The 27,267-nt window shown below is 41.8% G+C and overlaps 1 protein-coding gene across 3 annotated transcripts in view; it reads right to left on the bottom strand.

Annotated features, from left to right (window-relative positions):
• The window catches only part of LOC134155587 (calcium-activated potassium channel subunit beta-2), a 148,091-nt gene that overhangs the window by 101,755 nt on the left and 19,069 nt on the right, over window positions 1-27,267 (bottom strand). The gene's annotated exons all lie outside the window — the stretch shown is intronic.

Here is a 27,267-nt window from a genome sequence, read left to right as displayed (position 1 = left end):
ATGACTTCCTGCCACCAGCACACCAGATGCCCACACTGCCAAGGGCTTTACCAAACACCATGTCAGCGTGTGTGCTCCATGTGATCTGCAGGTCTTTCCTCTTTCTGAATTGGCCTTCATGGAAACTTGAGTGAAAGCAAGCTTGTTGCTGGTGCAGGCAAGCCATAGATGCTGATGGGGACATATGGGGCTATGACAAGCATGACATTTGTCCCTAAATTAGTACTGCTCATAACAGGGCTGCCTTCACACCTTGTGCTTCCCATGCCTGTACTTGCTGTCACTCTTGGACATCTGCTCTTCCCCTTTTCACCTCTGCACTTTACACAATCAGTTTTGGAGGGGAGGTCTTGAGGCTCCAGTTCTGTTTCTCCATTTAGAGTGGGGGATTATTAGAACCTTAAGCTTCTCCCAAAAGGGAGAGCAAAGGGGACTTCAGAGTTTGTAGGCATGAATTTCAAGGTGCACAGTTACATGCTGACTGCTAGCATGGCTGCCAGAACAATACCTGCTTTGTGAATAATTCATTTTTTCACTGCCATCTATCTAGCATCTTTCATAAGCATTACATTCTCCTTAAGGCAGGAAAGAAAAAAGGGGAAATAAAAGTTCTCCTTGTCCTGAGCAACATACTTCTGTCTCACTAATTGATTTGCAAGTGGTATGACACAGCAGTCCAAAAGACATTAGATTCCTATTGGAGATACACAAATTTAGGGGTACTGACTTTCTTGATGATCTTTTGTGGTATTGTAGTGCTGAACTGGACACAACAGTGCTCAAAGACAGGTTAAAGCAGGTGATCTTTGCAACCCATGTTCACAGTTCCCCCTTTATACATGCTGGGGGCTCTTAAAAATATGGATGACTATCCCAGCTCCTCCCTTATGGAGTAAACAAACTAGCCGTGGACCTCCCTGCCACAGCAATCCCAAAGGCTTAAATCCTTTGCAGTAGGTTAAAGTCAATTGGATGTGGTCAACACGTGATAACTACCTGTGAGGGGTGAATAATGTCCTTATTAATGTCAGGCAGTAGCTGAAAGGGGGAGGTAAACTATTCAAGGTGCAAAAGTTAGGCTAAAAGGGAATGATGAGAAAGATCATATAGGGTCTGATTAGTTCAAAATGGTTCAGTGTTAGGGACATATTCTGTGATACTTGCCCTTTCCCCAGACTTTTTCTAATCACTGAACAGCAGCAGCAGCTGCCATCAGTCCCATCAGTGTTGGAACTCCTCCCTGTCTTTACCAGGGTTCTACTGTTGTTGCATTTTTCTGATGCACCAATTTGCTCTTTGCTGGAGAGAAGATACAAAGAGTGGTGGAGCACTGCTCTGATCTGGCATGGCAATTTTCTGTCTTCCTGGACTGTGAGAATGCTGCAAAGTACAATTGTCCTGTTGAAACAGAGGGCACACATGTACTTGCACTTTGCCCTCCATTAGCAAAACCCTATTGACTCCTATAGGAGCTGAGATTGCTACTCAGCCCTGCAGCGGTAGACCCTCTTTGAGAAAACTCATTCCCTGCAAAAGAGTTGCAATAATTTAAAATGCCTCTGTTTCTGACCAGTATTTGCTAAGGAAATGGCCAACGAGGATGATGGATGGGAAGAATTCAGGAGATTTGTAGTTTACATGCTCACTGTAAGTCAAACAATATAATGAATGGAGCAACTAGTGCATAATTTCATTACGAGTCATCCTAATTATAACAAGAATTTGATAAGTACATAACTAGAAAGTGTAGCTATCTGTTACAAATGCACATTTCTAATTGCATAGGGAAGCACACAATGTAATTAAAGATGCAGGTTCACATACAATAACCTTTTCTTCCCCTGTGGTGACAAATTCTCTAAGAACAGCGTGAATTTGTTCTGAAGCTGCTTACCTATCAGACAGCATCCTTTCTACCCACTTACTGAGTCTTTTTTAAACAGCAGCAGGGTGTCTCACTAATCCATAGATACTTGGTGTGAATCGGGTATTAAAGGAATTGCAGGAATGATCTGTTGATAGCTCTTCCATGTTGGGTCTCTCTGTAGAGTCTCAATGGTCACCGCAGAGTTAGGCTGGCAAATAATACAGCTGCGATGTGCATGGCAGGTAACAGGTTATATTAAGTATGTATAAGTACAGTGTATATGAAAGTTAGTCTTAACCTTAAGAAGGATCCTTCTAAAGAGACCGAATTCTGTCATACATGTCTAGACACTCTCAGGCTTTGCGGTGCCTGAACTCAGGACTGAGTTTTGCAGAGGGCAGCTATTTCCTAAAAAGGGAGAGTATAATGTAGGGGCAGATAGATTCCTAACAGTTGTCTGGCTAAATGCACTAACCCCATGTCTGTCTTTTAAATGAAAGAATTATCAAGAAAGTTGGTTGAAGTCAGTCCCTGTATTTACAGCTCTGGCTGTCTCCCTCCTTTTTCCAGTGGTAAAACAGGCAGCACCTGTGTCTTCTACGCCTTCAGAGTGCAACAGTTGACATGCTGCCACAGGAAATCACTCAGGTTATTCTGAGTGACTAGTCATAAACCATTATCTTTAGCATAAAGTCAGAAATCACTTGTTTACTGATGGTGAAATGCAACCCTGTGTTTGGCCATAGTCTTGCAGTCTCTCTCATGCTGAGAACCATAGGACATAGGTGCTGGAAATCTGTTCATTTAACTAAGTTATATTACACTGACTAGCTAATCACTTCCACATGCTGTGTGATTGTCCCCCTTTACATGCCAATTCTTTTTCTTGCATAGCTCTTTTTGAGCCACTTGCCTAGGAGAAAATAACTACATCTGGAGTGTTGTTAAATGACCCAGAAGTTGCTGCTCTGTAGGCTGATGATATTTGATGCAAATAGGTGGTTCTTGCTGTGAAAATCTCCTTAGTTGACAATCCATTGAGTACTTTTGACAGTAGTTGTCTGAGGAGTTAAAACACAGGCTCCTCTTTGCATAGTCACACTATCATTCTTACAGAACTGCCAGTATTAAATTCTTCCTGTGTAGTTTCAGTGGAGGCCTTTCTACTCCCCATTTGTTCGACAGCTGCTGGTGCTCACTGCTCCTTCTCTTTGCCTTCAACTTTTGCCATCTGCCATCATTAACTTGCCCAGGTGTCGGAAATCTTCTTGCTCTTCTCTTGTAAACATTATTCTGCCTTCTTCTTCCCTAACTCAACCTTCATTTATACAGAGTCTGCAGGCTAGCTGTTCTCAGAACATCTGTTACATTTCATACTTTCTGGGGGCGGATGGGGAACAGAGTACATATACTTGCTTTGCAAAAATAAAGACTCTTTAACCCATCCTTTGCTTTCTATCTTCAAGAGCTTACTTTTTTCCTGCACTTCTGGATGTGCTAGTTGATTAATACTTGCCAGCTGGGATGTTACCCAGAGCAAATATACCATAAAACAGAGCTAATTTTCAGAAACATCAAAGCTTCTACATACTGCATCAGTGTTAGTCATCAGTGGTATCAAGGAGCAGCAGAGAGGGGACATACCTAAGGCAGTTATCAGAATAAATCTTTTTTTAACTCTTCATACTGCTTCTACTGGTGCAAACAGGGACCCCTCTACTGACTTCGGTATGTTTTCTGCTCAGGCATAGATCAGGCATCCTTTCATGATTACTTGGAAGGGAAATCCAGACTCAAAGAGAATCTTTCACAATGATGGGTAGTGTAAACTATTGAATTCTTTTGGCAGAGATGATGAAATTAAATGATTTTCTGGTGTGCTCAATCCTCTTCAGTAAATCACTGAAGATTGACTATAAGTTTGAATGGCAACAAAACAGAATCCAACAAAACAGGTTACTTACACAATGCTGCTTGCTGGACCCACTGAATGTTTACTGCTTAAAGGCTAGTAAAATATGTATCTGAGGATGCACACGCAGTTGCTGGGGATAGTCTCCAGGCTGAGTGATGAGTAATTCCAACCTGATTTCACACTTCAGTGATTTTACTCTCCTCAGTTTGGGTCTCAGTACCAGTGCTTTCAAAGCCTGATTTTGTGTGCAACTGTTGGGCAGAGATGGTTTCCTGCTCTGAACAGTTCTGCTGAGCAGCAATTGCTCCCTGCTGCTTTCCCATTTGTTAAGCAATGGATTACTGTTCAAACATTTGTAGCCCATGTTGGTTTAAGCTCTGTGTGCAATTCTCCAAATTTACTCCTCTCCCAGAATGCTGTGATCAGAGGTTGTTTCTTGCTTGTTCAATAATTTCCTGAAGCACTGCTCCGACCAATGCTTCTGTGATTTTCTTGCTTTGTGATGGATAATACATTATGCTATTCACCTTTCATAGAAAACCCAAATTGGCCACTTAAATACTCTCTGATTTTACATACAGTGCCTAGCTGTTTCTCCACCAGCTCTTGACGACTTTTTCTAGCCACGCTTTCCTATTCCTATGTTAATATTACATCTCCAGCCACTTCAGCAAGATATTGCTAGATAGTTCTTTCCTTGCCTTTTTTCCACTCCCCTGCAAATCATTTGCTATGCAGAGCAATCCTTTCTTCAGGATTCGTATCTCCTTTAATCTGGTCTTCCTTTTATTCTGTACTCAGCTGCTGCTTTGCTTTGGTGGAATAGTCACTTCTCTGATGAAGCTCATGCTGCTATTTCTGTTCTCTCTCTTTTCAAAAGGTCTTTTGCATCAGTGAAATGCCTGTTTGGGTTTCTTTGATGGCTTGGTGCTGTGTGCTAAGCTCTGCACGCCAGGTGTGAAAGATCAAGTTGTGGAGAGAACATGCACAGGGGGAGGGAAGGGGACTTTGCTGTGCCTGAGTGAGGGGAGTGTTCAATGAAGCAATAACAGAAGCGGACAGGTAAATAGGCTGGGAGTCAGCATCTGTAATGTGCAGAGGTCATTTTGCAGCACTGTGCCTCAGTTTCCCCACTTATAAGCTAAGAATAATCCTCTGCCTTTATAAAGTGTTTTGTGAGCTTTACCTGAGAACTGAAACAGGATGACTGAAATACAGTTTTGTTAAGCTTGTATTGTTGCTGACTTCCTGATAAACTTGAAATTCAGAATAGCAAGAGCCTAAAACTGTATTGTGCAGTGTGTTTTACGCTGTATGCTGCTGGTCTTATACGTCTGCTACTGAAGGCACAACCTCCCTTGCAATGTCCTCACAACCATCTTGCAGACATTTTACTTTTCTTTTTTGGACTACAAGGCACACAGAAAGAAAGGCTGTTTTCTATATATGTATAAGATGTCAGAGCCATCAAGGTCTCAGCACAGCTGTCACAACTTCACTGGCTCCACAGGCCCCTCTCAGTTTTCCTAAACTGAGGACAAGCAGCACATCTCACAATACTTACTCTGGCATGGGCATTAGAGCTGCCTTTTAGCTGCAGAGGTGTGCAGAGGCATGCCTGTGCAGGAAGGGCAGAGCAGCACCTCACCCACGATGGGCCCTTCTTTCCTCTCAGGTTGTGGAGGCAGTGGTTGCCTCCAGGCTAATGCTACGACTGCGCAGGGAGATGGGGGTTTGCATCCTCCAGGAGAGCTCAGGGTTGTGCTGGCCTGGGAACAGGGTGCCAGGAGACAATTTTTCTTCCATTTTCCCCCAGCTGTGTCTTGATGTTCTCTGGCTCTTGTGTCTGTGATCACCATGGATGCTTACACGGGATGCTGCAGGTGATGCAACCCTGCTTGGAGGGTGAAGAAGCAGCTGGGGAGCAGGGTGAGCATTGGGCTGAGTTTGAAGCCCAGCCTGTTTGGAGAAAATGGGCAGGTGGGGAAAGAGAAACCTCTCATAAGATGCAGCTTCTTGATTTTATTGACCTAGTCTGTATCAGGTGCTCACATGCTCCCGCAGGGTGTGTGGGTCCCACCAAAGCCACTGACAGAGGATTTATGGTTGTGAATATAAAAACTCACCAAGCTTCAAAATCTTTCCTTAGTTCTTCTGTGTAAACCTGGAGTGACCAAAGGGATGTGACTGTATTTACTGAAGTAGAGTTGTTCGGGATTTATACCACTGAGGCAACATTTGATCTTAAACATCCGTCTTAAAACATATATGGGTTTCATACAAAGTTATTTCCCCCATGTGAAAAGCTTACAGCCCCTACACAAAGCTGCCACCTCTTACCCATCAGCAAAGCAGCTGAGAACACAAGACATGTTTATGGAGAAATGATTTGGCGGGGGGTGGAAATGGTATTTGGAAATCAAGCAGATGCTTTCCAAGAGGAAAGAGGCAGGATGATAAAGGTTTGCTTTTAACATAGGCTACAAGGATACTCCTTTGGCATAAACACGCTTTTTTTTCATTGATAAATCTCTTCTTTTTCCATCCTCTCTGATACATTTTTCAACTCTGCATATGCAAAATATTAATGTATCATCAAAGGCTGAAGTGAATAGGACTCCAGAGGAATTTAGCCAGTGAGTTATCTCTGGTTTTCATTACCTAATACTGTTTACGTCTGTTTGAAATGATTTTATACTCATTATGCCCACTGAAGTAATGCTGCATTGTTTCTCTACTTCAGGATCTTTTAAAAGCAGGGAAAAGAAAAAGGAACAACTTGTCCATAAATACACCTATAATCTGACCTTTACTCTGAGGAGTTTTAAGTAGATTCTCTAGATTTTTGTGTCTGTACTTGCTCTATTTTTGGACCCTTGGAAATAACCTTGACTCTAAAACTGTGAAATTTCAGGTGCAGAAGCTGCACTGCAAGCTGTGGAGTTCATCCCTATCAGGATGAGGGGCCATATCCTTCACAAAAAAACACTGCTTGAGGATTTATCGAGCAGTACACAAATCCTGCCCTTCTATTGCAGGGGCTCCCAGCTGAAAATTTAGACCACAGAAACCAGCTATGTTTTAAAAGCTAGTGAACAGAACTAGCTAAAACACTGTCTAGCTAAACTAGCTAAACTAGCTAAAACACTGTCAAGTGTGAAATGTCCTACCCAGTATCAAAGCACAGTTTGCTCTCTCCTTGTGGATGTGTATGGGCATGGTATGGTGTAGCTGGTGCAGAGGAGAGCTGGGAGGATGTTGGGGACGGCAGAGATGGCCCTGGAGCATGAAGCACCCTGTGATGAGGCTTTGCTTTCCCAAGCATCCTACCTGATCCTGGTATAGCCTTTCCCAGTGAAGAGCACACTGAAATCTCCCCAGGCTGCATGGTGTGAGAGCCTCGATGCCCTGTGTCAGTGATGAGTGTCTGCCTTGCACACAGACTGCAGGGTTTAAAGTATCTGTGTGAAAAGCTGTTTCAAACAAGAGCCACTTGCCTGTCAGTGGGAGGCAGACAGCATGGGTTCATAGCAGCAGAGGGTTCCAAGGCAAGAGCTGCATTCATGTGTGAGGTCACTAATGAGATACTTGTGCGCATGTGTCAAGATAGGATTCCAAGACAGAGGAAATCCAAACTATACCTTTCACAGGGGTAAAGAAGTGGAGACCAAATTCAGCTCCCAGCTCTACCTGCATTAATACAGAGCAACTCTTCAGCAGTCGATACAGGTAATCCTACCTGTGCTAGTGGAAATGGGCAGAATTTGGCCTTGACAAACATGGGATGACATGAAGAATTGTTGATCTGGAGCCAATTAGGAACCCAGTGTTACTAGACTGGTAGGTAGTAAGTGATGTCTTTCCCAGACACCACGATAGTACAGGTTTAAGTCCAAAAGATGAAGATCTGCTTTTTCTTTCCTGTCTTTTGCAAAGAACTCAATCATGTGCATTAATTATTTTGGATGGCTTGGTCCTTTCAGGTTTCCCTTTCAGGGACTCCTTCATTGTGTCAAGAGCTGTGCAACCACTGAACAAAAAGCCACTGTCTGCCCAAAGTTATTCATGCATTTTATTTCAGTATTTTATTACTAATATTTTAGCTACTAGGACATTCCTTGAAATATTTGAGACACTGTGAAGAAATTTCATGGTATTAATTTTTAATATAGCCATTTTTAATGAAATAGAGGATCAAGATTCTGTGTGTATGTATTTGTTGAGATATATATGAGGTATATTCTCTACTGTACAATTACTACTGCCTGGTATAATTCCTGACTTTAAATGTACAAACACATTTTACTCTTAAAAACTTAAATCCTGAACTGGGGTTTTGCTCCAGAGATCTTTTTTTCCATTTAATAATAACACTCAATAATGTTTGAGTATACTGGGAGAATCACCTGAATCTAAGTATAAGCCCAGTTACTGTCAAGCAAGATAGTTTCACAAAGGAAGTCTAAAACTTTCCTGAAGCCCTCTGATTTCAGTGGTTTGACAGGAATATAAATGAGAAGGAAATTTCCCCCTTTGCTGGCATCTGATTTCTGAATCAGATTAATTATGACAACAGCTTTTCCCCCTGCATAATCAGATTTGTTAAAATTTCCCTACTAGGTTCATAAAACTGTTCAGTGAAACAAAGACGATTAAGTGGGGTTTTCTTTGGCATTAAGTTCAAATTTGCCGGAACTTTCAACAGGACTCTGGTATCCTATTAGAGTTTGTCTTTGATAATAATCATGTTTCAATTTGATTACTTTCCCTTCTAATTCCAGTCACTGACCATTCATTTTATTTTTTAAAATAAGAATAGTTTAATTGTCCTTCCATGGCTGCTTGAGGAGCTCCTAGAACAGTGCAAGTGAAATACCCTCCTTTTTCTATATTTTCATTAACTCGTCAACTTTATTGTTTGTCTGTAATATGAACAGTAAAATGCCATAATGCAGTCCTGTGCAGTATTTCTCAGTAGTTATTGAAACAGTCTCCTACATCTCAGCATGGATAATAAGGAGGGAAGATGAGACGCAGAGCTCTGGCCAAGCGCTGTGCTGAACAAAGGTGTTGAGGAGCTGGCTTGGGAGTGTATCATTGCCATGGACAGTCAGCCACAAGAAAGCAAAAAACAAAGCATGAAGATGTGATGTAACCTGTACAAGGCACAGCATTTCTGGGACTGAAGCCCCTCCAGCTCATGGCCTTCTACTCTCCTCTGTCCCCATCTTCTTCCCTCATGTAAACTGTACCACTCTTGGGCTTACTTAGGGCTTACTCATAGACTAGATCTACGAAAAGCTGGTGCTGTTTATTATCTGTCAGGATACAGTCACATCTGGCCATCCTAAGATATAGTAATATCACAAAATAAGGAGGGGAACCAAAGGTATAAGGAGGAAAAGTGAAAAAGCTGCCCTGGCTGAGCAAAGAAAAATGATTTGTTGTTGGTGGGTAGGATGAAGGGAGAAGGGACAGCAAGGAAGAGAAAGATGTTAATATTAAAAACTTGCTAACATAAATTTAGCACACAGGAGCCTCTCAGGTTCCCAAATTCATGTCCTTTTCCATGAGTGACCAAAGGATATCATAGAATCATTTGGGTTGGAAGGGACCTTAAAGATCATCCATTTCCAACCTCCCTGCCATGCACAGGGACACCTTCCACTAGACCAGGTGCTCAAAGCCCCATCCAACCTGGCCTTGAACACTGCCAGGGATGGGGCAGCCACAGCTTCTCTGGGCAACCTGTGCCAGTGTTTCACTGGGCATAGAAATGCTTAAGAATTAGATCCCTAGCCAGAAGGCTGTGTATCTCTAATAGCCAGTTAGCTGCAGCACCCAGACAACTGGATCAAACCCAAGCAAAAAACACATGTAATATTCTCAATTTTATTTTCATTTCTAAACACCTACTTCTATGCACTTAGCAATTCTCTGGCCTGTTTCAGCGAACAGATTCCCTAATTGCCATGAGAAAAGGTACAGCATTTTTTATCTGATGGTCTTGTGGAAATACACTACTTATATTATTTTTTCTTGAACTTGGTCTGTTTGATTCCTAAACCCCTGATTCTGTACTTTGACACTGTAAAAGCCTGATTTCAAACCGCTTTTGAAGTAAAGAATGTAAGAAACTCCAAACATGAAAAAAAAAAAAAAGGTAGAAAAGCAGGTAATAGAGGTTAGGTGCTATTCTGCTGTGGCTTTCCTGGAGCCAATATGTAGGGAGTATGTCTCCAGGTGGAACACTGTTCCTTTCACCCCTCTCTATAGTACTTGCCTAGTATATTTTAAGAGAAAGAGCTGATCAAATGTGACTAAAGGCTGGTTTGGCTGACCTCAATGTTACACAAAGCTTTATGAAGGAAAAAAAATTCTTTTTGAAGGAAAGAATGCAATACAGCTTTATCAAACGTATATTGTATCAGATGAATTTGATGATTTTACTTGATAAGATAATTGACTTTCTTGACAAAAACTGTGCAGTAGATCTAATCTCTCTGGACTTCCACAAGGTATTTGACATAGTGAAAAGATTAATCAAACTGGAGAAACAGGGATTAACGGAATTGTGCAGGAAATGTCTGGAGAGCTACAGAGAGTATATAATGTGTTTGGGGTGCAGTGTCTGCCCCTGGACTCCCTTTAGGGTTAGTGGGGGAAGTTGGTTGCATTTGGAATTCCAGTGTTCCTGGCACAAAATGAGACACATTAACAGTTGTCGCTAAAATGAAATTAGGGTGGGTTATCTCAGTAGTGGAGGTCCAGAAAACTGTATTAAAAGGATGGGATAGTCTCAAAGGCTCAGCAGGAGAGATGAAAGTATGAAGAGGGATGTGATGGCACAAAGGGAAAGTGTGAACACTGGGAAAATCATGCCATGCATTATTTCTTTGAAATAGGTATTAGTTTTTAGAAATTATAGAGGAGAAGAAAATTAAGTTAGCTGTCCTGAGGTGTACTGAGGGGCCCTGGAGAAGGAATTTGTGAACCTATGATTCATCAGAACATTGCTGATCCAGGGCCTGATGAGATCCTGCCTGGAGCAGGAGATAGTCCTGACACACAAATTCAGAAAAGGTCTGTCAAAATAGGAACAGCTGCAAAGAAATGTAGCAAATGCAGCCTTTATTTGGCTTTGAGAGGTGTGATTGTTGTCTATAAATGCAGAGGGGAGAAGGGTTAAGAGTGGAGAGTGAGAAGAGCTATTTTAACTCAAGAACAGCATCAGCACAGGAACAAATAGGTATAAATGGGTCATGATTAAACTTAGGCTGGAAATTCTGAGGTTTTCAGACATAAGAAGAATGAGGCACTAAATGGGTCTTCTTGGCAAAGAGATGGAAGTAAAAACAAACTGGTTTTAAGACACAGTTTTACTGCTGGATAAAAGGGATCTTGTGAAATGGTGGCATGTGATTGCAGAGGGTTGGGCTCAGTGACACAGAACCTCCTCCAGTCCTCTGTTTTTCTGCTCTTGTCAGGAGATTGTTAGTCTTGCAGTGATGCTGAGGAATCCTACCTCCTGTAAGAGTGTGTCTGAAGAGGGCTCTCAGAAGAGACTTCACACCAGTCAGGAGTGTAGAAAACACCTACTGAAGGCCAGCTTTATGAGTCCACGTGTGAATATCCCTGGTGTGCACATTTGTGGGTGTCAGAATCTTTATGACTTCTGGATGAAAGAATCAGCTTGCTTGGAGCTGGGCACTCCAGCCAGGCGACACTGAGCTGGGCAGGTACAGAAGTGCAGCTGCTCTCTTATTCTTGCCCCGCAGAAAAGAAAGCCAGTCTTTCTTGCAACTGAAGGAGTCATGACCCTGTGACTGAAACTTTTCTCTAAATCCTGAAATTAGAACTGGTCTGATCCTCAGCTCCCAGGAAACAGCTGCAGTAGGCAGGCATCAGCTCAGCATCTGCAGTTCTTTTCTTTTCCTCTTTTTCCTTCTCAGTCTCTCTTGCTAAGTGACTTCCTGTGGCCTCTGCCACCTTCATCTGGAAAGCAGCAGTGAACAAAGCAGTGTCCCTTCAGAGGGCTATGGCATACACAAGCAAAGCATGCAGTGCTGCAGACAGGGCTGCTGCTCTGCTGCAGTATTGCTCACAGGCCAGTGCTCTCAGGATTTGCAGTTGCAGTCTCGTCAGAGACTTAGTGCATGATTTTACCCCAGTCAAATTGCACCAAAAACTTCTGGCCTTCTACTACTTGTGCCACCAAGACGTAGAGATGCGGTTGGTAGCTTAAGGCTATGCTCATGCACTACATGTATTGAGGATGGCTTCTGCTTTGATGGGACTTGCTCACATCTGATGGAAAATGCCACAGCTCTGTGCCACAGTGATGTTTCTCAGTAGATAGTGGGATTAGAGCGTAATGCCACAACACTTACAGAGCAGAGTGAAATGTTCTCCTTCTACTAGCATAAAGTATATGTCTCCTTAGCTCATGTAAGGAAGGCTAGCTGAGAAACAGCATGGCTGAGATGTCATGTTACCCACGAAAGGACATCTTGAAACATTTTCTTTGGAGTGACTGAAACTGCAAAGATGCCAGTCAAAGAGTTGTTCCTATCTGAGCAACCATTTCCACAACTCATCCTGCAACTGATCCTGCCTTCTGTGCATGAAGGTACTTGCAAAGTCCATAAATTTACTATCATAATCAAGACAGGAAGCAAAGGGGACTCTCTGTTCCTGCGAGTATCTGCACCTTTTCTTTTAAAAATTTCAGACCATGAAGAGTGTACTGCACTGTACCCATGTGGTATTGTCTGAAATGAAAATACAATTGTGTGAGTGTCCAGATTCTATATGCATTTGAGAACTACCTGGTACTTCAGGAGAGAGGAAGGCACATTTGATTTTGGGAAGCTTTTAGTGTCATAGGGTTAAAGTTAGGAAAATAAGCCTAGATCTGTAATCAGTGCAGAGGAGACAGTTTCTCAGAGGAAAAGGGCTCAGATCACACCTCCCATCCTTTAGGTGCTCTGTGACACCTAGTAGAGCTTCTCAAGCAGACAGATCTTCACTGTAGTCCTTTGTAACTTGCTCATTAAGGAAATTATTATGGATCTTGTGAATACCATTTGGAATTACTCTGGTGCTGAAAGATTCATTGCCACCTTTTGTCTGAGCAATAAGTGTGAATGTAGATTCTGGTACTTTTCCCCAGCTTACTCCCAAGGGGAATGCAACTAAAGGGAGAGACAGGCAGTCATAATCTCTGTAGTTGCTGAATGAGCTGTTGACTTCTTGGGCAAGACTCTATTTCATTGTGTTTTAGTTTGCTCATTTATAAAGCAAATATTTTTTCTGCTGCTGAAGGCAATTGTAAAACCAGACAGTGTCCATGGAGTGCTCTGAGATCAACTCTGCTGGGGGGGGATAGAGTGCTGCTACTCAAATCCAAGGTCATGCTGACCTTGATTGCTGGACATGACTAAGCCCCTGGTTTTGTTGCTGCTAAAATAGATACACTGAAAGCAGTCCCCTCACTTTTGCCATTTCGGCAGATTCCTTCTTGCTCTGAGAGCTTGCTTCAAGTCAAATGGTCAAATTGTAAAAGGTTTCCATCCATCCAGTAGATGTCTCAGATTGAGATAAGGCCTGGAAAGATGACACCATAGCAGACATAACCTGTACAACTCAGCTATTACTGAAGACTTTGCTCCATCACCTTATCTGAGTACTAAATAGCTGAGAAGTAATTGCGCCTAATGTTCTCTGATCTCTTCCCTCTTTGCACATGGTAGGCTGTTCGGTTTCTGAAACACTCTCCTCATGTTCATGGCTTTTGGCCTGCAGCAGTGAGGGTGAGTCCAGCCCCAGAATGTCTAAAACGTTTTATTCTAATAAATGGCTCACCATAAACTGGAAATGCGTCACACACCAGCCAGTTATTTCCACATCATAAACTCCTAATGCTTCTTTAGACTGATGGGGTTTTGTATTTGCTAAGACCTGGAAATATGCCAAATATTCTTCCATGCATAACACTTATTCTAGCAATTGTTGAGTTAATCGTTGGGTATTTCTGGTGCTCAAAACCACCTCCATTTGCTGCTGAGTATTAGCTTGAAGCACCAAGCCCCTCTTCGGGAGCACCCTGTATAGCAGGGACAGGAAATATTTGTGCTGAGATATGAACTCTCACTCCGACCATGGGTTTGCATTGCAGGCATTCCCAGGACTTCAGGAAATTCCTAGGGGCTGGGACCTGTCCTCATATTCAGGTTCCCACTCACAGTGTACTCCTAAACATTTGCTTTAAGTTCTGCATGCCATTGATCCTATTCCCCTACTTCTCTTCCTTTTTGCTTCCTCCACCCACCTTGCCCACTAAAATCCCAGGACAGCAGCCTGGCTGTGAAGTTCAGATTATCAGTTTGCTGGACAGAGTGGTTTCGGAGGACAGTGAGAAGGCAAATTTTCAGTGTTGGCTTTTTTCTGTGATTGTATCTCTGGTGATCCTGTTGGGATGCAATTGAGTGTCAGTCCCAAGAATCAAGAGGCAATGTCGCTTCATTAATCACATTGCTAGCTGGTTTCTAATGGTTTTATCAACATACTTTGCACGTCTGCAAACTGCGCCATCTTTGAAGTGCTCTGCCAGCTCGCCTCTCCCTTTCATTTGTTCCTTTTATGGCAAGGGTCTGGTAACAGCACTTTCCTCTTTTTTTTTCCTCCAAGTCTGATGTGCTTTCCAGATTCTCCAGCTGCTCAACACCAGTTAAGATTGTGTCAACTTGTCAGTGATAAACTCTTCTTTTTTTTTTTTTTTCCCCAAGGCCTTGTGTGTACAAAGCTTTAAGCATAAAAATCTGCTTCAGTCCTGAAGCTTGGCAGACAGCACCTCAGGCCATGAGCAAATATCTTTGCCAGGTTAAAAACAATGATAATAGATTTGGCCATTTTTCAGTATTGAGAGTGTAAAAATAATAGTTTGTGTGATGGAGGAGTTTATGAGCTTGTTTAACTAAAATCAGTTTGATTTAGCACGAGGATTTTGCAAGGGATTCATCCTCCATTCAGCCTTATTGCAGTGCTTTAAATCCTTCCTCTTTCCTCTTTTAAGGTTAATGAAATCGAGTTCACACAAAGATGAGAATGTATTCTGCAACTTTATACTTTCTTTCTCCAGATGGGAACCTAAGAGTTAATTAAATCCACAAACCTACTTGCATATGCACACAGATGTCATGCATGCATGTATGGATACATATACATGCATGTATTGTTTTCTCTTTGTCATTTCTAAGAGTTTTGACCTTGTACCAACTCTTCTCCTGTAGCTACAGGAACTGCTCCTTTCAGAGCTCTGCAGAACTGTTCTCCACTAACAAAAGCTTTACCTCCTCAATGCATGGCACAAACTGTGAGCCACTGGTCTTGAATCCTGGCTTCCCAGGCTGAAGCAGACCTCACCACATGCAAATGTAACCTCCCGCAGGGACTACATTTCAAAGGACAGCAATAATAGTAATGGTTTTCACTTCTGTCATGCTTCTCGTCACAGGATAGCAAAGCATTTGATCGTTGTCATTGTGCTGGCATCTTCTACCCTAGAAGCAAAAAAATTCTTGACTTGAGTGCAGCCTTCAATAGAACTGCCTTCTAAGACCATGGCCTGCTTGCACTGAGCCAGCTGAAGGACTAGAGGTCTAGACATAATCAGCCACACAGTCAGGATGTCATGCAAGGAAGGAAGAAGGGGCAAGGCAGTTAGAGCAATGAGATCCTGCTTTTACTGAATCCAGACTATATGAATTAATCTGATTCAGACCAAAGTGTTTCCAAATCACAGTAAACTGTCATAAATCATAGTAAACATAAATGCCTGCAAGATCATCTCTGCATTATCAGCTGATCTCCTGACATATAATCTTAAAGCCATCCCTACATACACAATTGTGTAGAGGTGGACAAAATCTCACACTTCAAGATATATGAAATCTCTAAAAATTTCATGATGCCTAGAAAATAGTTTAGATAATGCAGTAAGTTTACTATGAGTCATAATGCACAATTAATACAAAGAGCACAGTTTTTGCTCAAATCTCTATAAGCACAAAAGTTTTCCTGTTATAAAGACAGAATCACACTATACTGCTTAATTCCACCCCAAAACACTTCAGATCCCTAGTCTCACTAGAGACCTTTATAATTACCAAAAATCCAATAGATGAAACCAGAAAGGCATGGCAGAACCCAGACCTTCCAAATAAAAGCCTCTGAGATTCTCTATAAATCCATCACAGAACACAAAAATCATTAATTTACCTCCTAGCTTCACATCCTCCTGACAACTTAGTATCCAAATGCATTATCAGTGGCCATTCCTTTTCAGTTGGTAACAGTCAAAAAAAAAAATTGTGAGGGAAAGGGTTTGTGGTTACCAGCATAAACTTGGGTGTCACAGGAGCTGCGCTTTACCACAGGCTTGCTCTATACTCTTGGTCAAGTTGCTTAACCTTTTTATGCCCCATCTCCCTCTCCAACCTGGATAACAACTGCTGATTTACTTCAGAAGGCTTTTGTGAAGCTCCATTTGTCAATGCCTGTGATGTATTATTTATTGTCAAAGACATAAACAATCACATCTTGAAGATGCTGAGCACATCACCTGCATTTTGATTTGTGCCAAAACCTCTCTTCCACTTAGGACAAATCCTTTCTTTTTCCTTCACTAGCATGATACCCTTTTATTCAGTTATTATATCTAACCAGCCAATATGCATGTTTGGGGCCATGAATTCAGCTCCCAATTACTGACTTTCTGTAACAGGGGAGGCTCAAGGGAAAGCCACAGTATTGGTGATGCAGTGGTGGCAAAAAGCTTTGCTTGTTTTGAGGACTCTTTGCAAGACACTTCAATTGCTGGTCCTGTCAGCATCTTCAGCAAATTGTTACTTATGTCTGAAGGACAGCTTTTAGGATGACAATATACAATATACCCTGCATAGATGCTTTAAGAGTGACAGGATAAACATATGAGAAGAAAAAACTGATCAGAGCCCAGATATGATAAGTACATCTATCTCTGTTAATGCTATACAGGGTAAATGTATCTGAGAAAAGGCACATAAAAAGAAGTACATTTTCTATAAATCTTGATGAAAATACTGTCTTGTTTTTAATATTTTTTCTTATGGAGACTCTGGTATATTAGGCTCCCTTGTTGCTGTTATAAAACCTGATGACAAACTAGGCAGTGGCTAGATTTAACATCCCAACTGACCTTATCTAACTGACCTTGCACCAAAGCAGCACAGTGTGCTGCCAGATTTTCCAATTCTTTTCAGTATCTGAAGTCTCAGGAGGTTCTTTTCCTAAGTAATTCTGCATCTGCTGATCTTATCATTGTCCAGAAAAAAACCTGCCAGGCAGTCAGTGGGGGCATTTAAGCACTCTCACAAAAGGGGGAGCTCTGAGTGCAAAGCTCTTCTCTGAAAATGCAAAAGCACTGGGCTTGCCTGGGTGAAGGGGGGTCTTGTAAATTACTGAGAACAACAAGGTTTCTGGTGCTGCAACAAATCTGGCCTCCAAATTCAATTAAGAATGAGTATTTGACTGAAATCCTGCCCCGCTCTGAAAGGCTGAAGATAGTCTGAGTGATACAAAGTGTTTCTAAAGATGGCATGGTTTCAGTTTAGGGAGAGCTCAACACTTAAACAGGAGAAAATTAGAAAAGTATCTTGTGACCCTCCAGAAGAGTTTTAAGTCATGTCACTTCTCATGCAAGCCAAAAATGGGCTTAGCACAAAATGGCACTAACTTTTCAATCATTAATGGCACAGTCAAATAAAATACATAATCTATTGCAGTGAACAATGTTTGTAAACACCTGCAATTAAAGTAGAATAAAATTCAATTATAATGGGTTACATGTACTTAATAATACAGATTATGCAATTCTTATTCAGGCTTATTCAATTCAGGCTGTACCCTGAGCTTGGTTCAGAAGGAAATTATATTGGAATGCACTCTAATGAAGAAGAAATTTTAATGAGAAGACAAGGTTGAAAAAATATTACTCAAAGCAAGAGAAATGAAAGTGTCCGGAGGAAGAATACAGATGACAGTAATACAGAGTCATTTGACTGTATCTCTGGCTTTGTGCAAAGATTAAAAATTCATACTTGGCAGTTGCAGAGGCTGGGTAGGCAGGATTCGCCCCACTGGTTGCAACTATTTGGAGAGCAGGCCTGTGATAAGCTCTCTACAAGTTTTGCTCATTTTAGGAGTTTCCCATGGTACAAGTGAAAAAAGTTAGCTCTCAGCGCTACAAGAGTAGCTTCTTCCAGGCTGCTACTTTTTGGGTGAGGACAAACACTACTACCAAAGATGCTGAATTTCATTTATTTCCACTTTTTTCCTCTGATAGTATAAGCTTATATCCAAGGTAGATATTGTGCACTCTCTGGTCTTTCCCTTTGTTTAATCACTCATGGAAGTTGATTTACTTCACATGAATTGCTTTAATTAATTGTCACTATGAGTGGGGGAGGACCAAACTACATTTTCCAATGCACAGAAAATTACTAGTAAACAGAACCTGGCTGATACTGAACACATAAAAGCTGATCTCAGCTGAAAACATGCAGACCTTGTATAGCTCTGGAAATAGATAGCTCACAAAGTACTTTACAAAAACCAGTTATAATGGGTACACATGTATAACAATGCAAACTGTGTTACACTGATTAGTACAAGGTTCTGACTTGATCAGCATTTGAGAGGTGAAAGTGAAAGCAATACAGCGTATGAAGTAAAACAAAATAGATGAGAAAACCAAGATGCTGTTTTGCATTGGCTACACAACACTTGGGAGGCTGAAATCCTGAAGAATAACTTGTATTGGCTTGGACAAGGCACTAAGGATCTCTTCGCTGAGTTTGCTGCAGTTGGCACAGAGCAGCTACACTTAACATAAAGGTGCACTTCTGTAGAGTGGTAACAAGTAGCTGCAAGTGTAAGAGATTAAATTGAAAGTTTTTCCTAGAGTGGGTAGTCTGTCTGTATCTCACAGTAACACCAGCCATAAAAACTCTCAGATAATCAAGGAGAAAAATGTCCAGAGACCAGATTCCAAATTCTTTATTCTGAACAAATGCTCACTAGAGGAAATTTGAACTTATATGAAGGAAATTGTACTGTCACCACAGCTCACAGTGAACAATAGTCTCATACATATTCAAACATTAATTGCTGTCATGTAGCCTCCCACTGAGGGATCTGTGCCATTCCCACAGAAAGCATTAAGAAGCAAGTTGATCTCTTGGCTCTCTGAGGGGACTGGGCCATCATCCTCCATTGCACGTCATCTGGCTTTTTTTCACTCTAACTTCAGGTGTTGCAACCTATAAAGCTTCCCTTGTTGGGATTTTTTTTTGTGGATATTTAGTCTATATTTCCCTTTCTCACTTATGACTCCTCGTGCTTTCTTTTACACCCCATTGTGCTACTTAATTCTTTCCTGCCTTTGGTGCTTATACCTTTCAGCACTGGATTGTAATGTCTCTCTGTAGCCATTTTTCTGAGTAACAGTATATTACAAATTCAGTTCTTCCAGTACTGATTTAGCTCCTTTAATCTTTCTTTTCAAATGAATCTCTCCATCCCCTTGATAATTTTTGTTGCTCTTCTCTGAACTCACTACAATTTTTCAATATCTCCTCACTAATGAGTTTCCCAGAACTGAACAGAGCGTTCCAGGTGCAGGAACAACAGAGCTGCATATAAGTGGTCTGAACCTGAACAGCCCCAAACTGCAGTGCCCTTTTGCTGCCATATCTCACTTCTAACTTATACCCACAAGTTTTGAGGGAGAAGATGGGATTCCACGTACTTTTCTGTTTCAGATATTTAGCATGCAGATTCTAAAATGCCAAGTTGGATTTTTAAAAATGAAATTCTGGGAGTGTACATCTGTCCTGAAGACTGCAGTCTGAACTTTAAGCACCATCACCCATGTGGAAGTCAAAACCCTGCCTTATGTCGCTAACTTAGAAAATATCCAAATTGTACAACTGGATGTGTATATCAAACCTCCTATTTAGGAAGAATGGTGGGGTAGAAGTGGATTTTCATGAGTCTTCAGCTAGCAAGATTCACATCTGCAGAAGCAGACATGAGAAATTATGAACCAAAATCTCCTTTCCTTCCACCGGTGAAAATCATTTGATCTGTTTTGTTACAGTGAACAGGAAAAATGGTCAAATTCTCCTGTTCTGTAACTAACCCTGACTTCATTTTATAATGTCCTGACCCAGCTGCTTCTCTCTCTGGATCTGTTGCATCTTTAGTGGAGGATGCTAGTTCCTCCTAATTTAATCTCCTCTGCATATTTTATTGAAATGTTGCTTCTTCCTCCATTTCTAGATGAACAGTGAAGATATTAAAGATAATTTACTTACATGTGAGCTTTGTGGTTCTTCTATGGTCTTCTCATAGAATCGTAGAGTAGTTAGGATTGGAAAGGACTGTGAGATCATCTAGTTCCAAGCCCCCTGCCATGGGCAGGGACACTTCGCACTAAACCATGTCACCCAAGGCTCCATCCAACCTGGCCTTGAACACCGTCAGGGATGGAACATTCACAGCTCCATGCTTTGCCACTCACTGTTAATCTCTCTTTATAGCCTTGCAGCCTGTTTTCAATCAAGAAGACAGTGTTCATCTCCAAGCTGGTTTAAATTAATTTTTCTAGAAAGATTTCATGAAGCACAGTATCAAATGCACTACTCAGATGCAAATACATTACAGCTCTAGCATTCCCTTCATCCATTAATTTTCTGTTTCTATCAAAAAAGCAATCAAGTTTGTCTTGTGAGATTTATTCTTGCTAGACTGATGCTGCCTGAGGCTTTGTGCTGCCGGGGCCAGCTCTCATGCGAGACAAACACCCATGACCAGAATTGCCTCCAAGGTAGCTGGGTGTATTAACACCTTAAAAATGGGGTTTTTGGGGACACTGTTATGTTAATCCTACACTATAGGACTAGCTAATTGGCAGGGAAGCTCAGGCAGGATTTCTGCCCAAAAATGGTTGGGATCCCAAACAATGACCTGGGGTGCCATTTCCCTGGAGAGCTGCAGGGGTTGTTGTCCCTGCGCTTCCTGAAAACAACTGCTCTTATGTTGTGGCAAGGTCATCCAAAATACCCCAGAAAGCTGTGCATTGGCATGTCTTGCTCAACACCATCTACAAAGGATCCTATTCCCTGCCAGGCATCACTCCCAGGGTGCTCTCTATGGTGGCATGGCCAGGATGAGGACCTCCTGTGTGGAGTCTCATAACAGATTTAGCAACAAGTTGCCAGGCAGAAGCAGCCATTGCCACGAGGGACTGCAGCCACCCAGGGACCATTGCAGGCACGTTTTGATGGTCCCTGTTGTGCCATTTGCCTTCATATTCCTCACGTTCACTGCATTCCAAAGCAACACAGATTTCTTTAGTTTAGAAAAGGTAAAATGTAGATTTTTAGAAAGCAGCATTTTGGAATCATTTATTTCTTCTTTTAAGTGTCTGATAGAGTTTTCTTTAGTCAATTCTTAGTATTCTGGTCACAAATTAGGAGAAATTTTCACATGCAGCATGGCATTTTCACCACTTCACTCAATAACCTGGCTCATCTGTACCAGATGATTTACATGTAGGCTCATTTTCCCTCTAGAATTTTCTCACACGTTACTAAGAAAAGATGTTTTATTAGCTTTTCCTCTTTCTGAATTGTTCACATTTCTTTTGTTTGTCTCATTAAAGACAGATTCTAGTCATCACTAGTTTCATACCCACCCTATTTTACTAATTAATGGACATATTATGTCTCTCAGATTTTTGCTTGTCTTCCTCCAATGCTCATGTAAGTGTCTTGCACATTCCCTTTAAATCCTTTGGCAGCACTAATTCACTCTTTTTATTTGTTTGTTTTTTTTTTTCCCTGAGATCCTTATCCATTGCCTGCTGAGCTTTAGATGAATCTGTGTTCTCGTTTGATTTCCTTCCCACCACCTCCTATTTCAGTACAGGATTTTAACCTCGTATCTTTGAGTTGTCCTTTGTGAAGTGACTGTAACTGTAGCACATAACAAACTTTTCATGCACACCTATTAGTCACACAGATTTATGCACACCTGACTGCCACAGAGTTTGGAGGTGTCAAATCTGGAAATGGTCCCTTGTGAATTGTGAATGCAGGGTCTGAGTCAGGACAGGGGCCACTGTCATGGGGTCCTCCTGAGCTGAGCATCCTCCCATGACCAGGTAAGATGAAGGTGGGCTCCCACCCCAGAACACCAGCTGTTAATCCCACAAAACAAGCAGCAGCCCCAACAAGTTTAACAAGGTCCTTCAAAGGATCTCAGACATTCACCCAGTGTGTGATCAGAAAAAGCAATAAACATCTTTCTGTCAGTAATCAGTTATTTAAGGAAATAATTAATTAATGTTTGTATAGTACTTTGAAGGTGTTAAGTGCTCCAGAAGTACACACATGATTTTTGGCATCTGGGGGTCCTTTCAGTCTCTGCTGGCAGCACCTAGTTCTCAGCATTAATGAGTTACGTGCTATTGCTTAGGGGTAGATGTGTTTAGCGGAGAGGATTAGTTGCTGTGTCTCCCCACACTCCGGAAAAAAAAAAAAAAAAAGAAGAAGAAAGAATTTGCTGTTTGCTGGGAAAAGGAATATCTGGCTTTACTCTCCCTCAGGGCAGCAGAAAGCCTCCTCTTGGGCCCCTGGTTCAGATGAAAAGCTTTAGTCCTGGGGATGGGGAATAGAGCTAAGCTAGCCTGACCCCCTCCAAGGTTGTTCCTAACAAGTTCCAGCTGCAAATGCTTCTCTCACTCAGTTGTGGCTTGGGGGGGGCAAGAGAAATGGCTCTTTCAGGCCAGGTAAACGACTGCATTTTTTTGCTGTCTAAAGTGATAATTTTGAAAATTGAAGATTCTTTTTTTTTAAGAGTCACTAAGATTTCAGCAGGGACACGAAGTTATTCTCAAGGCATACTGGAGCATGATAACTTTTATCAATATATTAAGTAGCCTCTTGATGAGATTTATCTAAAGCAAATGGAAGTGTTGGTATTGTTTATGTTGTTCTTACAAACTTCCTTAAAGCTCCCAACTACTTCATTATTCTGGGAGCCTGATGCAAGGCAGCAGGTATTACGGTTCTCCTGCAGAGTCTATTTTCAATATTAATTATCTTGCTGTGTGTTAAGTAGTTCTTGGTTTTGCGTTAAAAGGTTTATGGAGATTAGATGATTAAAATGATAAAAACTAATTTTCTCAAGCATAGCCACTCTGCAGCAGTCAACTGGAAAGAGAAATATATGTGCACTTAGTTGTCTTGGAAAAACTGCACTGTAGCTCATACTGGGGGGAAGGGAACAATGGGAAAGGATGCTTTATCACAAATGTTGCTGTCCTGCTGGCTGCACACTTGTGCTTGTGTTGATGTGTCGGCCGCTCATTTTCATTCCGAATAAAGCAGATTTTTGTCTGAGAAATTAATTTCAACACATGACGGGAATGGCTATCACTTGCAAACATACCACATCTGCTGCAAAGCTAAGCTCTGTGTGACAGCAGAGTATATTTTGACTGCTCTTTGAGGAGGAGAAGGGCTCATGAAATATCTTTCTGGCTGGGTCTGGTTTCATGGCATTAAGCTGGGCTGCATTACAAGTGCCTCTTACAGGGGCAGCTGTTACTGGAGCATGATCTTAGGGTTAAAGGAATCTCTTTTACAAACACTATTACCATGTCCCTGTTCCCTTGCTGGAAAATGATGAGGAAACTCTGAAGGATGAGTCACAGCCTTACCTTCTGTGAGACATTGTTATTAGTCTGCTAATGCCAACAGATACCTGGTTTCACTCCTTCGCTCTTTATCTGCAGAGGGACTCTGCAGAGCTGCTATGACTTACTACAATATATTGCTAAATTTGGGGCCGTTGGACCTCTGTAGATTTGTTGGTTTTAATTTTTGCCTAATAGTGAACTCTGAAGTGAGGGCTGACTGGTTAAGAATGATGCATCTATCCCTTTGTCTTTGAAACCAGTGGACTTGAAGTATGATCTGAGCAGCACAGCACTAGAGGTTGATGCAGCTATCAGAGTCCTGCCCTGCAAGGCTGCCACCCTCAAGAGCCCACACTGCAATTTTCTGCCCTATCACCAGGGTCATGTCTAACATGCTGCCCACTCTCACTCAGCAGGACACATGTTGGGCAAGAGAGGGCAAAGTGACCCTGGGCAAACCAGCAACAATGCTGTCCCCATAGACAGCGCTTCAGATAGTTTCCTGTGACTCTGTCACAGAGTATCTTTTTTCCTTTCCCTGTCGTATTATAAACGTGGTCACTTTTAACCAGCATAAAATGTTTTTCTATAACAAAGTTTCCTGCCTGTCAGGTAATTTGCACAGAATTTACTAATGCTAAAACCATACGAATTAAAATCACTCTTTATCATCATCAGAAGTCACCCTCACTGCACATGTAAGGATAAAACCAAAAGAGTAGAAGGTGTTCTGTGAGATGCAGTGTAAGTCAAGAAGCTGAAGACAAGCAGGAGAATTGCTCTGATTATTTTGCATATTGGATGTATCCATTTTATACGATCCTGCTGTGGTTTCTGTATTTTGGGACAATTTTTTCCAATTACTCTAAATATATATTTTTTTCTATGAGACTGTGGTCATTAGCATTATGAACTGTTATTTGCTGATTTCGTGCAGCCTTTTCAGTGTCCTAGAATTTATTATGGGTATTAGACATGCCAATGTTTATCCATTTTATACTTTCATTACTCCAGATGTGTACAATGGTATCATCACTGTTGTCTTGTTTCATTAAAATTTCCATTTGTTTAGTTTTATTGCTAAGAAATAATTTATCAGAAAACATGCTGAAGCATACTCAGCCTCTATATTACATATGTTTGAATCTTGGGCATTTGACAGAAAATGTCTGTCTACCTCAGAGGTGGCACAGTGGCTGTTTTAGGCCAGTGTTAGTAGACTGGGCCAACAAGCACACCCAATGCTAGACTGTGAACAGCCTCTGAGAGCCTGAGATATCTGTAGTGGATACTTCTGTCTCCTGTATGTCCACAATGAAGGTTCTTCCCTGTGTGAAATATCTTTGTCCTCAGAAAATTAGGAGTTTGTCTTGTTAATATATGTCCCACCTACAGTAATAATGACTGATGTGTATTTGATGTTTTCCTCCTAGTTCTCCTGAACTGAACCTGCGTGTTGAATGAGGCTACATAGTCCATTATAGAGACAGGAAAGGAGGAGAGAGAGGAGAGGAGCGGGGAAAAAAAAAAGAAGCAGGATACAGCTGCTTCTGACTAAGATGGACAAAGACATCATCCTGTCATGGTGGCAAATGTTAGATTTTTATGTTGAGAAGGGTTTTAAGGGTCAGCTAACTAGAAAGTAAAGCTGAGATGAGAATGCAGCAAGGAGCCAGAAAGACAGATGTGACACGTCTGACGTAAGGGGACTTCTGATTAACGAAGCAGCTTGTCCACACTGGGCAGAGAAAGTGCACTCAGAGCCTAGGACAACTTGCTGAATAACCTGCCTGAGAGAAAGCATTGAAAAATCTGTCCTAAATCCACTTTTAGCAGTGACACTTCTAACAGAAAGGGTTTTCTGGTTTCAGTGAGCCCGTGCTCAGGTTCTGCTCTGCTGGAGTCTTGCAATGTCAGTTCTCAGCCATGAGTGTAAGGCAGTGGGATGCCACCGACACTTGGAGGAAGACAGCCTTGGCTTCCTCAACAGACCTTAGCTCTGATAACACGATGTAGATCATTGCAACCTTTGGCCACAAGCAACACAGAGTTATAGGAGGTCTTTCAAGATCATCTGCTGCAGTCAAAACAGAGAATTAGCTCTGTATTTCAGGGAAGTTTACCGTGAGGCTGATTTAGTAATCCCAAACATAGCACCTCATCTGTGTTAAAGGCTGGAAGGGGAAAGCCCTAGTTTTTCAGTTTGCAAGGTGTCATTAATAAATCAGAAACTGTACTTCAGAACAAATGACATGATTTAAAAAGTATATTTCATCCAGCAAGTAGTTATCACATCTGCTGATACTTGTTAGGATAGAATTCAGTGAAAAATTAAATCTCTTTCTACTATAAATTCTGGCTCAATTCCCACAGATTCCAATCCTCAGTCTTTAGCCAAATTTGCTGAGGCACTGTCTGACACAGAAAATGGACTCTGATATTTAACACAAAGCTTAATTGCAGTAGGTACTGCAAGACAGCGCAAGAGATGATATCTGTAGTGCTGAAGAAGACAGGGTTTGGTACCCATTCTTTTCCAGCAAAGAAAAGATTACTGGGTATTAGTAAAAGTGCCTTAGATGCAGAACATGCATGCAGACACATGCAGTATTGAAAAGCACAAGCTGCTTTCTCTCCACTCAAAAAACCATATATCATAAAATTTAGGAATAGAGTTCCAGTTCCCAATGCAAAGAATCTGTGGTGTGTGCATGGGCACACAGGAGGAAGTATAGTGTGAGGATTTGGCTAGCAGCTGAGAAGTCAAAACTGATTCTACATGAAATTGTCTTTTGGAAGCCTGCCCATCTGTTCACCAGGACTTGTTTTGTGCCTGAGCAGTGACGGCAGCCGGCTCAGTTACTGCATCAATGTCCATCTAGGAACAGCAGGATACTGCAGGGGGCTTATGCCTCTGTAGGAACTAAGACCTCTGGCATCAGATCTGTATTCTTCAGATGCCTTTCCCTGCTTAGCAACCAGGAAGCTGCATTTTTCTGAAAGTTTTGCCTGGAGGCTCTGTATTCACACAAATGGGAAGTTTGCCATAGGCTCTATGAAACAGCATAGGAATGAAGGGAACTGGCAAAGGCAGGTTAACAGCATGGCTCTGAAACAGGCTGGAGAAAAAGTGATGTAAATTCACTTTTGTGTGGGAGCTGCTCAAAACTGAAGGCTCAGTCTGCTGTGGCAGTAGAGTGCAGGTGGTGGAAACAGTCAGTGGATGTGTTAAGCAAAGTACCAGCTCCCAACCAGTGTCCAAGCATGGACCACAGCCTCCATCCTGATTGAACACAGGTACCTGCTCTCAGTTTTCAAGTCTTGTTACAACTGCGTAAGTGACATGGATCAAAGCTTAACACACTTGTTAGAGAGAAAGGAGAAAAAAGAAATCTAAGTTTTCCAGCAGGTGCAGGGAATCTGTCACAACTCTGTCAGGTAGGTGGTATCTCCTGCTGTGGAGAGGGTGGGCAGGACCCATACGAATGTAGGTTTGCTTCCCTTTGGTGACGTTGTCTGTATCTGCCCACGACCTCCTATCCACAGTTTGATATTCTTGCTGGATTGCCTGGACAATGCTGCAACTGAGAAGGGTCTGTGTGGTTCCTGTCCGGTAACAACTAAATGTACCAAATGTACTAACTGTACAAGGCATTTCCCTCCCTGAGGTAGATGCCTTCT

This window comes from Pezoporus occidentalis, unplaced genomic scaffold (assembly GCF_034315485.1).
Source record: "Pezoporus occidentalis ecotype Australia unplaced genomic scaffold, CSIRO_AGI_Poc_V1 ctg8, whole genome shotgun sequence".
NCBI lineage: Eukaryota > Metazoa > Chordata > Aves > Psittaciformes > Psittacidae > Pezoporus > Pezoporus occidentalis.
This window is presented reverse-complemented; position numbering and strand designations above follow the sequence as displayed.